General features: G+C 44.1%; 1 long non-coding RNA gene across 1 annotated transcript; it reads left to right on the forward strand.

Moving 5' to 3' along the window:
• The first annotated feature begins 441 nt into the window (after positions 1 to 441).
• Positions 442 to 8,016, forward strand: LOC26534712. The gene is made up of 4 exons (XR_001453792.2): positions 442 to 1,515; positions 1,601 to 1,933; positions 2,072 to 2,338; positions 7,359 to 8,016. It is a non-coding gene; the product is annotated as an uncharacterized LOC26534712 (long non-coding RNA).
• Positions 8,017 to 10,735: the final 2,719 nt, after the last annotated feature.

A 10,735-nucleotide genomic window follows, 5' to 3' on the forward strand; every position in this document is an offset into this window, starting at 1 on the left:
CCAACTATCTCTCTATCTTTCTATCTCTCAATCACCGCACCACCCACCCGACTCGCAAATATTGTGACAATGCTATGCCTAATGACCAAATGCCTCCGTTTCTGGGGAGGCACGATCCCGTGCGATAATATCACCATCTCTCCACCTCTCCATTAACCACAAATGTCGCAAACGTCTATCACCTATCTGGAGATCTAATCGCTGGTGTTGCTGGTTAACTGCCGGATTTGCTGGTTCCACTGTTGGTCCACTTAACACAATCCGCTTTTTGTCTTCAGACTCGTTAGCTTTTTATAGTTCAAGTTCGTTATCTGAATTATGGAAAACCTAATTAAACGGTTTTTATTTTTGATAACTGCATAAGAAATGGCAAAACAACTAAATTAAATCATCTCTTTCAGGTACTAATGCTTTGGCCTTTGGACGTATTTAAAAAGCATGTATGTATACTTTTCCTAGTAAAAACACTACTAAGGTAAAATATAGGCATAATGCCGAATACCTTCAGCATCTGACATTCACGTCTTTTTACAACCACTCACTTGGTATTCATTTACCTCTGGCACTCGGCACTCGGCACTCTGGCACTCATAACTCACATGTCGCCTTATTAGCAAGCCATGGCCAACTCATTGAGTGGATTCCGCCAGCTTCTGGTTTTCCTTTTGCTGTTTTGGCCATTCACTTGCTGGCATTTGGCGCAGATTGGTCAAAGGGCATCAGCCACCGAGATCTCGGCTCCAAAGACATAAACGTGGACGTGGACCATGGACCTGATGGAGCTGATGGAACTGATGGAGCTGCAGCTGAATTAGGAGTGGAGTTTCGAACGTGAGCCAAGTGCCACACCCTTTTGGGATACTGCACTGTACGAAGAGAGCAACCAAAAATCATGATAACTATGTTATATAACATTTTGGTCAAATCAATTTTTCTGAGTGCAACTGAAAGAGTTACGCGGGCTGGATAACATTTTCCCACAGGCGCCGCCATCAGGCGCTGCCATAAACGAGCTACGTGTCGCCATCAGGTGGCGTTGTCCCGCCCCAGCACTCGCATATCGAGCAAATCTACAGAATCTGGTGAATCTGCTGCCTCGTAAAAACATCCTCCATCCGAGCAACATCCTCCGAGGGAAATTAAAGAAAGGCGACTGGAGCAGGCGCTTAGACAAAGTCAACCCTTTGATAAAGTTGCCCAGATGAATGGACCAGTTGTAGTGGCAGGGGTACGTTGGAGGGTTGGGGGGTGCTGTGATTCTATTAGCAATTTCTGCGGAAATCGAGGCATCTCTAGAACCGTTAGCATCAAAGGGCAGCGCCACTTGACCGCCGTTCCGAGCCGTCAGCAAGCGAAGCGCTTGAGCGAAAACAGTAGCGCCGTACCCACCGGTACCGCCCGCGCCCCCCTCCTCTCACCCTTCTTTCTGCACGGAAAAAATAATAAAACACTAAATTATATATTCTTCATGTTTATTAAATGGTTGTGTATAATCTGAGGGCATTATAAAACAAGGTTAGTGGAAATTATCTAGGTTTAAATTTAACGTAACTACCAGCAAAAATATAGTCTCACAACTCTTCCGTTTCTCGCGGTGTAGCTCTCATCGACCCAGTTCCAGTGGCTGCAAAAACAACTGCTCGAGTATAAAGCCTAATGCGAAAAATTCGCAGAAATCTGTCATCGCCTTGTCAACGCTTCGTCATCGTCATCCTCAGTGGCAGTGGCAGTGGCAGCACAGGAAGAAGCCAGCGGACCATGGAGTCACTGAGCCCGAAAAACCAAACCGTTCTGCCCCACCCCTCCCTTCTCTTGGCTTCCCAGTGCCTGGCAAAGTGTGGCTCCAATTGGCGGACAGACAAGCGGACAAACGGACGGACAAACGAAAATATTGTTCCATCAAAAATCTGAGCAACGTTTGCTGATTTACACGGTAAGAAATATAGCAACATTAAAGGTTTCAAAAGGAACTTGATAATTAATATATTCCTTTTTCTATTTCAAGAGTATGCAATACATTTGGATTTTCTTTTTTAATATAGAAAATATCCTTTCTTTTTTCCCTGTGTAGTTGATGCCTTTGCTGCCGTCGCCGTTGTCACTGTCGGCGATCATATCAAAGCGGCCGGCATACAGATAAGCAAGAGTGTAGGAGTTTGGGAGCTAAATAAAAAATAAAAAGGACTGCCAAAGGCTCCGACAACTGAAGGCGAGGGGAGCTTGACGACAGTGGAAAGCCAAAGTCTCCGATCCTGACCAATCTCTGGCGACATAAACTGGCGTCTATCCAATTGCTGTCTCCATGCCCTCTGATTAACGAAGAATCGCCCGCATTTCGGTAAGCATAACCAAGGTATTTTAACCAAAACATCAGCTATATAAATTATTATAGACGTAACTTTAATCGAAGCAAAATCTTCTATAAATAGGTGATTAACGTTCTCTTAGGAGTACGAATACCTGGGAAGAGTAGTCAAAGTTTGTCATACGAGCATAATTATAAGATCTCACTCATCAGACTGCTGTTGACATGTTGTCAGAACGGCGACGTTCTCTTAGTTTTTTGTGTCTTGTGCTTTTTCCGTCTGTTGCATGTCATTTGGATCTCAGCCGATCGACCAAACACCCGCGCCCCTCGACCATTATCTATATAGACGCAGGATCCGAGCCGCTCGGCACTATTTAACATCAAAGGGCGAAGGCAACTGGGCGCAGAGCATTTAGCGCCGAATTCCGGACAACAAAAGGCAGGTAGCTGATTGACCGCAGCCCCCAAAACGTTTGTAGCCCCCCCCTCGTTAAAATTATATCATTCCGATCCCCCTCCTCCTGCCCGCGCCCCCTTTACATTTTTGTCGTTAGATTTTTGTGCACTTAATTGCCGCAATTAGCGTGGGGCGCTTTGTAGTGATGCCACACTGCAAGTGAAATGGGCCGTCAAATTGTCTTATTTTTTGTTGTCTGTTCTCAACCCAGATCGGAACCCAAAGTTCCCTGGAATACCCCTTGCATTCCCTCGATTGCAATTTTGGCAGGCATAATAAAACGAAAACTGCCAAGGAAGTCCTCGAAAAATGTGTGTGTAGGCTGGGAATGTAAGCCACAGGTCCGCCATTCCAAAACAGAATTTTAATAAATACGTTAAATACGAGTAAGTGCCTGCCTTTATCATTCTTAATCTACTTTAGCGGCAACTAGTTAAGTATATAATACTTTTGAGATATCATTATGATACGCAATATGCACTTTGTTCCCGTGTGAGCCTATACACTTTACTTAAGTGTGAGTGCACTCGTTGCACTCTAGCGCTTATTCACACGAGTGCCAAATCATCAGCGGCTCAGTGGCTCTGATTATCGTTTCCCGATGTCCGATTTCCGATTCCCGATCCTCAATCCTCGATCCTTGGCTTGCAACAGGCGCTGTCAATAAAATTTGCGTCTGCCCCTAAAAATAATGGAACAAAATCAGAGGGGGGCATTTATAGAGGCGCTTTTATACGCAGGGGAAAGGGAAGGGGAAAGGCGCCGACGAGCGACCGAATGGCGCGCCTGTCGTGGTCGATCAAAATCAATGCGCCCCACGGAATTGCGAATCAATTGCCAAAAGCCCGAAAAAAAAACGAAAAACTTGAGCGGCGGCAGTTTCGGTTTCAGATACATGCTCAGTTTTTGAGCAACGGCTTCGGATGCAGATGCAGATGCAGATCCGGGGGATACAACGATACAACGGTATCTCCCAATCGACGTCAGCTTCAGCTTCAGCTACAGCTTCAGATTCAGATTCAAACCGTCGTTCAGTCGCTCAGTCCTTTAGTCTTGAAGTCGATCAAAGACAAAGTCCCGGCGCTGCGATCCAGATCTGGTGATCCGTCGTTTTCCAGCTCACAGCATCGGGAATTGCTCGAGTCCGAGTCCCTGTTCCCTATCCTATATCCCTGATATATGTATATATATATTCCCGATTCCCGATCTGCAGTCGCCAATACAATGAGCCTTCCGATTGCGATGAAGACGACGCTCTTTTTTTGGCGACAGCAATAGCGACACTGACAGGTCAACAAGGGGGGTACACTGCAGAAAACGGGTCCTGATTCAGTTTGAAATTGATTCATATTCTATATGCAACAGGAAGATTATAGTATTTTCAAAGAGTTTTCCCGAATTATTCTAATATACCATTCAAGTTGACTAGAAGGTTTCTGTGTGATCTGTAGTTTAGTTGCTTACTAACTTTCGCTGATGCAAGGCCTGCAATACAAATAGCACTGCGAATGCCAGTGCGAGTTCGGGAGTATTCAAATGGAGTCGGAATTGGAGTCGGAGGCAAGATCCCAGCCTGCCGATTGTTTTTTTGCTTTTTCCAAGCAGTTTCGTCTGTTTTTCTTATTTTATGTCTGAACCCGCAGCTTCTGGTGCCTCACGTTTCGCCTTTCTCGTCGTGGCGCTTGCAGCTTGATCGATGAATGGCCATTCGGCTGCTTCTCTTTCCGATCCTCTCGATCCTCCAGATACTCCTTCACCGCGACGGCAACTTCAGCGCCAAGTTGCGAATCCAAGCGCCGCTGTTGAGCCCGGCCCAACACAATCGCAATCACAATGGTGAAGCAAGCCCAGTCAGTGTCAGTCTTGCTTATGTTCTGGCTTTTGGTTTCGGCTTTGAGCTGCGGTTTTGGCCTCATCTCTTGGCTTTTGTGGACCCGGTCTTAGCCCCATTGTCGATCTCTTTTCATTCCGTCGTCATTTGTTTTTGCCTCATTTTCGGAACCGTTCCGATCGTCCGGCACACACCGATTCCATATGCGATATATGTGAAATATTGAATGCCTTTGATGGCTCGCATTTAATAATATAACCCTTTAATTCCGCATTATTATTTGGATAGCTATGTTTATTTGGTTAATTTATTTCTAACACGATTGCTAAACACCCGAAATGCTCCCTTTGAGCAACATACACACACACACATAAGTTAACCCTTTCTTTTTGAGCACATCTGCCTTGACCAGCTCACCAACAAAATCACCCAATTAGACCAAAATCCCTTAATTTTGGGTGGGTGATTATTCCTCATTAACCTGTTTTGGTTCGCCGCAGGGTATTTGGTTCGGTGTCAGGCTGAAAAACCCTCGAGCGCCAATTTCTGACGAGCGCAGGATGCGAAGAGAGAGAAAGGGGCGTCGGTCATGTCCACTTTGTTTGCCTCCAAATGACAGCTGATTGCCTTTCAGCCTTTCGGGATCCGTTCCTTTCGATAGGATCGCTTCGCTCGGATCGGATCGGATCGCTTGGGCTTGCTTGGGTTTGGTTCCTCCGGTTTCAGTTCGATCGACCATTCTCAGGTTCTGTGTAAGCCGGCGCCTTTAATTGGCATTTGAATGATGCCCGCTCCTGATGCATTGCAAAAAATTACTACCCCAAACTTGTGTAAATCAAACGAAATATAAAAAAGCGACAAATATAAAGATATTAAAGCTAGATAAACTTACTTATAAAGCAATTCCAACAATATATTCTAGAGTGGTTATATAGAAAATATACTTCTTTCGCCTTCGGTTTTTCCGAGTGTAGCGCTCTACAGCCGTCTCGCTCTTATCAGGCAGCGTCTTATCAAACTTGTCGATCGCCTGTGGCTGGCGCTTATCTGATGCTCGTTTTGGATAAACGCATCATTATTACTGTCGCCGCCACAGCGACGTCGTTCTCAAAAAACAAAAAAAAAAAGAAGAGAAAAAAAACAAGAAGAAAAGAAAAATAAAGAAAAAGGGTTAAGGCCGGACGGAACCACTGAAAAACCACTCGGAACAGTCGGTGGCTCGGTGGTTCGGTGTTTCGTGTGTTGTTGTGTTGTCATTATCAAGCGATCTGAATCGCTGCTAATTAATTTCTAGGGTATTTAAGTTAATTTACATACGTACAACAAGCACCCGCGTACAGCTGCCGCGAGCCATCTGAAAAGAATTCTAGAATTTTAAACTGAAGAATTACTACTAATATTGAGAGAGATGAAGATTGAGAGAACTTGTGCCACGCACTGTGGACTTTTGGGCGTAGGCGTCTGCCATTTAATTTTTGTTAATTAAAACAAATGTCCGGTTAGTCCCTTCCCACGGACAAAAAGGGAGGAAAGAGAGGCAGAGTGTGGAAAGAGTGAGAGCGAAAACGCTCAACGATTTTCATTGCCATTTCCGTGCCATTAAACAGGCCGTTAAGCAGGACCCACGATCGCAGCACTTTGTAAATTGGGATAACTACTCAATTGCATTGCGTACATAGGGTAGACGACAAACTAAGACTATTACGAAAACTGCCAACAGAAATGCTACATAATTGCGATTTGCCAAGACTTTTAACACATTATTATGTCTTTAACCGTTCGCATTCCTATTTGAATTTCCTTAAATATTATTTTCTTTAATATGGGATCCCCATAAAGGTTTTGTTTAATAATTAACTTATGGTTAAGAAAATGCCCCTGAATCGTGGCACCCAAAGGGCCAAAACACATTACTGATTCGATAAAATCAAATCAACAACAACTAGTTAATAGCCAACTGCCAGACCCGCGCAACCCCCACTCAATATAAATACCCAAATGTGTTTCTCTTTATTTTTTTTTTTTTGTGAATTGTTCTCCATTGCGCGACGCTTGCGATAAAAACTTAATAAATAAATTGACTTTATGGTTATGGGGCGCACACAGCTATAGCCGTGGATAGATAGTGCCACAGATGCAGCGAGGAGTCGGGGGTGGAAGATAAAGCCGCAGATATCCAGGGTTACAAACATATGACGCTCTGGGGTACACTGTCCTCGATGTCTCGATGCTCATCCTTATACTCATCCTCGTTCCCACTCCCACTGCCACTTTTATCCTAGTTGAAAGTCCTCGAGAGCTCGAAGCTCGTGGCTGGCTTTTGTGATGCCGCAAATAAAACCATAAATAAAACGCAAACGGCTGTCCGCTCCCCTCTAAACGCACCCCCTCCGAATCAAAAACCCCGCCCCTTGCAACTTGCAGCGTTCACTTTTATCAGGCGCAAAATGTATTCATGAGTAATTGTCACGCGGTTCGAATGGAAAGGGAAAGGGAGATACTAGCGCACAGAGAGAAAACATCATCAGAATGCCCATCAGCCGACTTACTACCCATAGGAAAACACACTGTTTTAGGCTGTTCGTAATTAGCACTTTATTGTATACGTTTCCTTTTTATGTTTCAATCATACAGAATATAAATAAACGTATAATACAAGCTGACTAAAAACTAACATTACTACTAAACTAATTATATTACAAGTAACGTCTTAAGTAATATCTTGATTAGAAATCCTAATTGTTTTCCTTCTTCGATTGCAGGACCAACGCTTTTCTGGCCGTGTGTCTGCGGACAACCGCTTAGATGGAGAGCTCGAGAGCTGGAGAGCTGGACAAACGGATGCTTGGAAGGATGACTGGGGAATTGGATGCTCCGATTGTTGTTGCTGCGAGCGGACGGAAGCTATCGGCCGGGCGGAAGTGAACGGCCGCCGTTGGCGTTTTGGCCACGTGATCGGAAGGAAGCTCAACTTGCGAATTGAAACATCCGATGCAGACGACAAGGGCATCGAGATGTCGCGATGTCAGCAGCAGCGTCCTTCGTCCTACGTCCTGCTTCCTGCGTGTCCTCGAAAGTCCTCGGGCAAAGTGACACCAAATTGTCGGCTAATCTGTCGATGACTTTTCACCCCCCAAAAGCCAAAAAACCAAAAAACCCAACCCCTCGAACTGTCAGATCGCAAATTTAATTTGCACCCAACAACAATGAAACAACTTTTCTAAATTCAAATATTCAAATATTCTTTTCTAATTATTTGTAAACTGAGTTAGGGTAAGCCGGAATCAACAATTCAGGGATAAATAAAAAGAATTATACTAAGCGTATGGCGATATTTTGCAAGTAAAAAACTTTTGTAATCCTTGGTTAAGTGACAAATCAAAGAGTTTATTTGTTGAGAAGTACACCCTCTAATTTAAAATAACGTAAAATAAAAAAAATGATTTTTGTGAATTTATATTACTTTTTTTGTACTGTTTTTACATTACCTAGGAATGCTTTCACATAAAAGGGTACTTTTTGATATCATTTCGAGACAGTTTGAGAAGCACTAATCGCTGGTCAGTTTGGTCTTCTTACTTCTGGCTTCCTTTTCCTGTGAGCATGAGTGTGTGTGTGTGCGCGTTTGTGTGGAGCGCCATTCATTGTTGTCTTGAAGGCCCAAATGTTGTAGTTGCTGTAGTGGCTTACTTGCAGCATTTTGCCGCTGCCGCTACTGCTGCTGTTGCTGTAGTTGTTGTTCTTGCGCAAAAAAATGTTTGACTGGCGCCACTTGAATAACTTTGCCGAAGATGTCGCTGGACACAAGAAGAGGAGGGTTTCAAAAACCAAAAGAAGGGGGCAGCTTTGCCGGCGTCGTTGTCTCAAAATAAAGACGATCCAATCCGAAAAAAAACGAACGAGTGCACACTTAAATACAAAAGGACATGAAAAGAACAAGACCCAAGGATTGCACGAGTTTTTTAGGTAATTCCCTCTTTTCTAAAAACCCATTCAAAAACGTTAAAACTCTGGTTCTAAATATAATAATTTAAATAGTTAGAAGTACTGTAAAGTGATCCTGGTGATTGTAATAAATACTTGAATTCCTTTAGTGCTTAACATATTAACCAGTGTACCTGAGCTAATTGGCGTTTAAATCGATTCGGTCTTCGTAACTTTTCTTTCTGTGTGAAAACCACCTCCCCAACCCCTTTAAGCTCCACCTGAAAACCCACCTTAAAATCCCCCTTTGAAATCCCCCGGCTTGATGTAGCTTGCTGGCTGCCAACGCGCTTTTGTCTTAAAGCTCTGGAACTGGCTGGCTGTTGCTGTTGTTGCCGACGTTGTACCGATGTTGTTGCTGGGCATTGAAGACGTTGCTTTTAAACGTTTGATCAGAAGCCGGTGCCGCCGCCTCGGTGAAGTTATGCGCTCCGCAGTCCTTTTGGCCGTTCTGTTTTTATTTTATTTATTTTCTCGATTTTTTTTGTATATTTTCATACCCGGCTACTTGAGGCGCCACCAAGCTTCTGGCCAAGCGAAAAAAATGCCTTGTTGCCCCAATGTGTCGCCCCGTCTCTTTCGCAGTCGCACATGCCGTCTCTCTCTGCTGCTGACTGTGTGTTGGCCGCAGCGCCTTTCGTTGGCGCTAAGCAACGCAGGCCAATTGGCGTCATCCTTCATGCCAGTGTGGATATATTTACTCGTACCATATATCTGGGCTATTATTGTGTGTGTGGCGGCACTTGCCGCCTTTATCCTCATGTTGCTTAAAGGCACTGCAAAAAATACAATAAATAACATAATAGTAGTGAATTTCTAAAATACGGATTCCTAGGCAGACAAGTGAAAACAAATATTTTAATAACAGGATATAATGATCATGTTTATATTTTTATTTTATGTGATTTTACCACTAACCTTTTTGTTCTGTGTCGTGTGGCAACATCAGTAAATCAAAAAGCCGCCACTGCCACAATCTGAGCAGGGGCTATGGGCGGTAGGGCCCTAAAAACTAGGCGGTGGTCTCTGGGATCATTCGCTTGGGGTCTCCATACCATCCGAACCTTAACAAAAAAGGAAAACCAAATATGTCGGCATATTTCTTATGCCACATTTCATTTTTAAGAGACCCCCGCGCCTTCTGCGCTTTTTGGCAATTTATTATATAGGTTATCAAAAAAACACCCCCACTCCAGCTAGAAGGAGTTACCCTAGACCAGCCGCTGCAAGCAAGCAGCATCTAGGTATAACACTGGATAAACGCCTCACCTTTGGGCCGCACCTCAAAAAAGCAGTAAAGCAATGTGGTCGCAGATCACAACAACTGAGATGGCTCATGAACAGAAGGAACACCCTCTCGCTGAGATGCAAAAGAGCTGTGTATGCGCACTGTATCGTACCGATCTGGTTATACGGGATCCAGATTTGGGGAATCGCAGCCAAATCAAATTATAAACGAATCCAAATGATGCAAAATAGAGCACAACGAAAAATAACCAACTGCCCCTGGTACGTACGGAACTCCACACTTCATAAGGACCTCAATCTCTACACAGTTGAGGAACAAATTGGGAGACACACAAGTCGATACAGTGACAGACAACTGAGTCACAGCAGCCTTCTTGCAAGACGTCTTATCCCCGCTCGACCTCTGAGACGACTCAAAAGGCAAGGCTTTGCCAAGACATTTGGACAGCAGTAAGAACTGCTATGTATATTTGCTCATACTTCACTAATTTGTATATAGTGTTTGGTTACCCCAAGGATATTGCTATTATATTAATTTTATATTTTATTGGAAAAGAGCGGACTTCCTATCTTTGTTATTCGAGAAGTTATGAGATCTGTAGTGATAATATTTTGAGAGCCTTAGCTCGAATGTGTGACAAAATAAGGTGCACCACGAGAGTGCGGGTTTGCAGAGACGGTGGTTCATGTGGATGAGTGGGTCGTGCAAAGCCCGGGATAAATATTCTCCCAACAGCAAGGCAATTAGCTTTGTGGCACACATAGCCAAAGCACCCGTTCAGGCTGCAGCATCAGCGTAGTCGAAAAAATAAAAGAACCAGGTCAAGTGCTGCTCCACGAAGACGAAGCAGCTCAAGATGTCTCCAACACCACCCAGTCATCCCAGCCATCCCACTTTGTAAGCCCT

Source organism: Drosophila yakuba, chromosome X (genome assembly GCF_016746365.2).
Source record: "Drosophila yakuba strain Tai18E2 chromosome X, Prin_Dyak_Tai18E2_2.1, whole genome shotgun sequence".
Classification (NCBI taxonomy): Eukaryota; Metazoa; Arthropoda; class Insecta; order Diptera; family Drosophilidae; genus Drosophila; species Drosophila yakuba.